We start from the raw sequence: 6,000 nt of genomic DNA, 5'->3' as shown, positions 1-6,000 counted from the left end.
ACTTAGCTAGTCGCCAGCCAGGAATCTTGGTGTTGTTGTAGTTGTGTTTCTGATATGTCTCTCCCCATATTATTGTGTCACTCTTACAGGCCAAGATAACTTGTTCAATACTTTATCTACTTCCATTGTAATCTGTTTGTTCTATTTCAACTCCTGTCTCAACCCTCTGATTTATGCTGTTCTCTATCCCTGGTTTAGAAAATCAATTAAGCTCATAGTTACTCTGAAGATATTGCAGCCCACTTCCTGTCTGGCCAACATGCGTTAGAGTGATGCTGCATGGGGTCTAAGATTAGACCCTAAACCTGAACAGAAATGTGGATAGTTTTATTCATTTTTTAAAACTTATTTACTACAGACAGTCCACATTAATCAACATTTAAGTTTCCACTTCAATTCACATGTGCTAGAGTTAGCTGAGAGAGAGCTCATTTTTGCCTGTAGTCCCTGGTCAGGTTATTAAAGTTTGGTGTGCTAATATCAGTAGAATGCAAAAGCCAACACCAGACTACAACATTGTAGAGCACAATACTTTACATCCATCCATCCATCCATTATCACCCGCTTATCCGTGGTCGGGTCGCGGTGGCAGCAGGTTCAGCAGGCCGACCCAGGCTTCCCTCTCACCTGCAACACTTTCCAGCTCATTCTGGGGGATCCCGAGGCGTTCCAAGGCCAGCCGGGAGATATAATCCCTCCAGAAATATTTTACAATACATTGAAATACATAAAGTCCTTACAAAAGTAGCATTTAAAAAAAAAAAAAAGTATGTCACTGTAGTGCCAGAGATGAGGTAGTATGATTACTTGTGATTTCAGGTTTAGTTTGCTTTAAGCATCTCTCTATTTCTTTTTAAAAATCAGGTAATACGTGCTTTCTCTTGACTCATGAGGAAGACTGTTTCAGTAATGGTGAAAAGCATCTTCAAAATATTTAAAACTATTGAAATCTAATGGATTATGCTTTTGAATTATATGGCAATTGTTGAATGGGATAGGAATTTTAGTTTAGCTCTATTTGAAGAGGTAACGAGATATGTGAAATTGTCTATGAGGGTTGAGTTATTTTTTCATCTGATGACTGATTCACTCAGAGTGAACAAATAAATAAATACCATTGAGTCACGTTAACCACGTATTAATTAAACAGTATAAACATTATAGTGTGAAAAAAAGCTTTACTGACAATAATTTATCGGCCTTTATTTATTTATTAACATGCAATCTGGAGATTGGCCTAGCTGATTTCTAGTTGCTCGTCTGATATTGAAACATTATGAACAAAACTTCTCTGTTGAAATCGGCAGGAGGTTGACACCAACAGTTGTTGGTATTAAGTTTGGAGGAGAGCTATACGACTCTGGTGTGGTGGTTCCATTTAGAAACATTGTGGTGTGTTCAAGCTATAACGTTATAATGGTTGTGGTGAGAAACTTGAGTAAATCCAGTTCTTTGAAGCAGGTGTTTTCAGAGCAACATACATATTAGAGAGGTAATTATGACCTGTTTAACTTACAAACAATATTTCTAACCAGCAGAAAGATTTTCTGAGAATAAAAATCTTTTATTTTCCAAACATTAGAATTGTGTATTTTTATTCCAATCACCACTATAGAGGACTTTTTACAATACACTGAAATACATAAAGTATACAGAACAAATTAAAAGAAAGTAGCTTAGTTTAGTTCATTAACTGGATTCCCATTAGCTGACGCCTTAGTGGCCGCTAATCTTCCTGGGATCCACAGAAAGGACAACATGTAATACATACAAACATCCAAAACATGACGTGAAACAAACAGTTAAAAAGTAGCACAAACAGAGTAATAATAAATAAAGTAAATAAAGTCTACAAAAGTGATAATGTCAAGTAGTTAATAAGTGGTTGATACCCTAAGGTGGGCCTTTAATTGTTTTTTAAATAAATAAAAAAAAGGTTTGTTCTTGGGGTTGGAGATATCAAGTGACCTAAACTAGCGTTCCTTCTGTAATGGTTATGTCTGTTACATGTATATTGTAACTGATTGACGAAATATTCAGGCGTCTGATTAAATACTACCTTTCTAAAAAAACATGAGAAGGTGAAGTTTAATTTCCACTGAGAACCATGATAGGCGAGAGTGCAGATATTATTCATGTCCTTCTTAGCAGCTGCTGACCATATGAATGACAAAAGACCAAGGACTGTAACACCTGACAAACAATAGAGAGTGTTAAATAAGTAAAGCACTTTCTGGTCATAGCTATGCTCCTCCCCATTTTAGTGACAATGCCGTCAATGTACTCCGACCATGAAAACTGTTCGTCCAACACTACACCTGACATTGACAGGTGAAGCTGTGTCAACATTATCCTGATCCTGATTCAGAATGGTTGCAAGTTAATTTTTGTTTGAAGCATAACTATACAGTGTTGTGTCATCTGCATCATTACCATGTTGGCATTCTTAATTGACAAAGGGAGATCATTTGTGAAAATAGAAAAGAGTAAGGAGCCTAAGCAACTTCCTTGTGGAACCCCACAGCTAACGTATCTATCTGATAAACTACCATTATAAAAGACTCTTTGCGATCGCTTAGAAAGATAACCGACTATCCAAGAGAGTGCCATAATGCTGAATCCTTAACTTTCAAGTTTAGTAAATATAATATCATAGTCTATTACATCAAATGCAGCACTAAAGTCAAGCAAGACTGTGCCGACCATTTTCTTATTGTCCATCTGTATCAGCTGAAAGAATATTTCAAAACCTCGGGCCGCAGGAAAATTCTGGATTCAATGAATTAAAGTTTAACAATATTTAATGGCAAAGATGAGAGTCAATTAGGTTCTCGATCGAGGAATTGGAATGAGAAGGGGCGCCACAGACGGACTCAGGTCTCCATAGCTCCTCTTTAAGCCAGGAGCTCCGTGAGCCAGGTGCTGTCTTGGCTCCCCGACTCCAGTTAGAACTCTGAACTCCATAACAAAGGCTACGGCTGTTAGTATAGTCATGCAAATGAGTTCACACCTAAAGGTTAGTACAATTGGCTAGTTTAAAGAATGCTGCCGTTCTGTTCGCTAGGCTAATTCATTCTAAGATGGCGGGGTCAAACGTCACACTTCCGGTCAAGGACAGGAAGTTTCCTCCAGAATAAAACATTATCCTGCCTTCAGAATAAACGTAACATCTCAGGTTTCAATTGGCATCCATTTTAACTATCATCAACTGTCATAACAAACATTTCATAATACATACAGTTAATTGTTACATTTGTCATCAACAAACAGTTACAAAAAAACAGTGATCATCTCTTATGCTTTATAATACATTCCTCCAGAATATTCTTCATAATATCCCTTATTAGTTATCATATATTTCTTTATGTATACATTTAAAACAAATTTTCTTATTTACATGTGCAAGTATATATAAAATCCACTACAACTCTACACAGTCAATCATCAGTTAGCTGGGCAAGTTGCAGTTGCTGTTGAGTGAAACTGTCTGTATGCATGCTGGGAACTAGTAATGAGTTTATTCCGAATAAAATAATCCTGTATTTGTTTGAAAACAATTTTCTCCAATAATTTGCTCAAAATGGGGAGTATACTAATTGGACGGGTATTTGAACATGTGAAGGCTGATTTCTTGTCCTTTGGTATTAGAATCATCTTCACCACTTTCCAGACCTTTGTGCATACACCGTATATAAAGCACTTGCTGAAGATGTGACATATTGGAGTAGATACGTGATCAGAAGCAAATCGCAGGAGTTTACCATAGAGGGAGAATAGCCACGGAGCAGGTCAATGGCACAATCATACTCCCAATGTGGAGGCAGAGAAGTGGCTCGGACCTCCTTACGGTCATGGTAGCATGCCGGCACCTTGGTAGTCGGAATCCAGCAAAGGCAGCAGCTCAGAAGTAGGTAGTAAAGAGGTCAGAGGTGTTCTTGTGGGGAAGCATTTCTCTGAACACTCCCTCCTCCATGCGATCACTGCCCGAAGCCCAGTCCATATGGGGGTTGTGTGGGGACAACCATTGGAAGCCCAGAATAAGTGGGTGTTGCAGGGACTGGAACAGGTGAAAGCAGAAAGTCTCCATCTGGTGGTCAGGGAAGCTTAGCTGTACAGAAGATATGTGAGTTACCCGGGAGTGTAGACGCTCGTCGAGAGCGCTGGCCTCCAGGGTTTTGGAGAGAGGAAGAAACTCTAACCCCAACTTGCGACCCAATCTACTGTCCATCAGGTTAGCGTCAGAACCGGAATCCACCAACACCATCTGACAGAGTGGAGGTTGGAGAAGTGAAACTTTGGGGAATAAACCAGAGGGACTTACGGACAGGGCTATACGACTTACCAGTGCCCTCTTCTTCACTAATGAGCCCGGTCTTTTGCCAGACAAGAGGCAATGAGATGCCCCATCTGACTGCAGTAGAAGGCGCTGTTGTGCTTCTGGTGTCGGCTTGGTCCTTCCAAACTGTGGAGGGGTAGCGTGCGTGGGTCGGAGGAGCACTAGGAAGGAGCTGCGGGAGCGGACTGCCTCCTGTGGACCGGAAGTGACATGTCCCGCCTGACTCTCTCCCTCTCTAAAAGTCTCTTAACAATCTTCATCGCCAGTGCGATGACCGAGTCTAGGCCTGGAAGGAGCTCTAAGGGGATAAGCTGGTCTTGATGTGGTTGAAAGACCAAGCAGGAAGGTTCGAGCAAGGGTCCAAAACTCAATTGCGTAGTCCGAGATCATTCTTTTCCCCTGTTGTAAACCAGATATGGTCCTGGCAGCCTCTGTACCAGGCACGGTATGCTAAAGAATTCTAGAGAGTGTCTCAGTGAATATGTCCAATGAATCGCATAACGGCGACCTCCGATTCCACTTCGGCAGTATCCCGGGCCTCGGCTCGACCCGAGAGGTGAGAGATGATATATGCCATATTGGCTCTCTCCGTGGGATAGGGGGCAGCCTGGAGCTCAAAGAGCAGGCCGCACTGAACCAAAAATACCGGAAATCGCCGGAGTCCCCGAAGAACCGTTCGGGTCTGGACAGGTGAGGAGACAGAGTTGGGGCAGAAGCAAGAGGCGCCGTGGGTGGTGGGACAGGGGCCTTTGTTGGATGTCTAGGTGCTGGCGGTGTCTAGAGCTTCTGGTCGTTCTCGACCAGTAAGTGGATCTGGCCCCCAACACACTCAGCTGTCTCTCCGCCATGTCTTTCATCTCTTGATGGAGGACAGCTAGTTGCTCCTACTGCTGGAGAATATGACCACCCTGAGCCTGAACGGCGGCTCGTAAAGTGTTGGAGTCCACAGAGTCCATATTCAACTTTCAAGTTTTTATTTGCCATTTGTGCCTAGACCAACAGTCCAGACGCATTGGAAATCTTGTGCAGGGCTCTCTGAGTCAACAGTTCAGAAATAACACTTTAATAAGAAAGACATAGAAAAAATAGAAAAGAAAACACTATACAGAAGGTGGTAGTGTGAACAGAAAGGTGGTACTATGTACAAGAACAGGAACAAGAAAGGTCCTAATATGTACAGCTAGGCTACAGTTTTCAATTATATAGTTTTAAGTAATAATATGCCACATATGTGGACAGTTTGTACTGTTAGGGAACTGGGAACCACAGGGGGCAGGACTCAAAAGCAGATACAAGGCTTGGTAGTCAGGTGCAAAAACTGGATAAAAGGGCAAATACTCAGTAGTGAAAAAAAACAGGTTGAAGCACAGGAAAGATACACCGGGGAAATCGCTGGTAAGCTCATAGTACGTATGGAGACACACTGGCACAGAACAAGGAGCTGACAGACTAAATACACTGGGGAAGGCAGGCAACGAGGCACAGGTGGAAACAATGAGGGTGAGGCTTTCAATCACACAAGAGGAAGGCACCCGAGGAGGGAGTTGTCTAGAGACAAGGTGAGTGACAGAAAACAGAACAGAAACAGACAGTGACAACCAAACTACCCAGAAGGTCCGGACGTTACACAATTAAAATTGGACATCATTGGACACTGTTTAATG

This window comes from Cyclopterus lumpus, chromosome 21, assembly GCF_009769545.1.
Source record: "Cyclopterus lumpus isolate fCycLum1 chromosome 21, fCycLum1.pri, whole genome shotgun sequence".
Classification (NCBI taxonomy): Eukaryota; Metazoa; Chordata; class Actinopteri; order Perciformes; family Cyclopteridae; genus Cyclopterus; species Cyclopterus lumpus.
Note: the sequence above shows the minus strand (reverse complement) of the source record.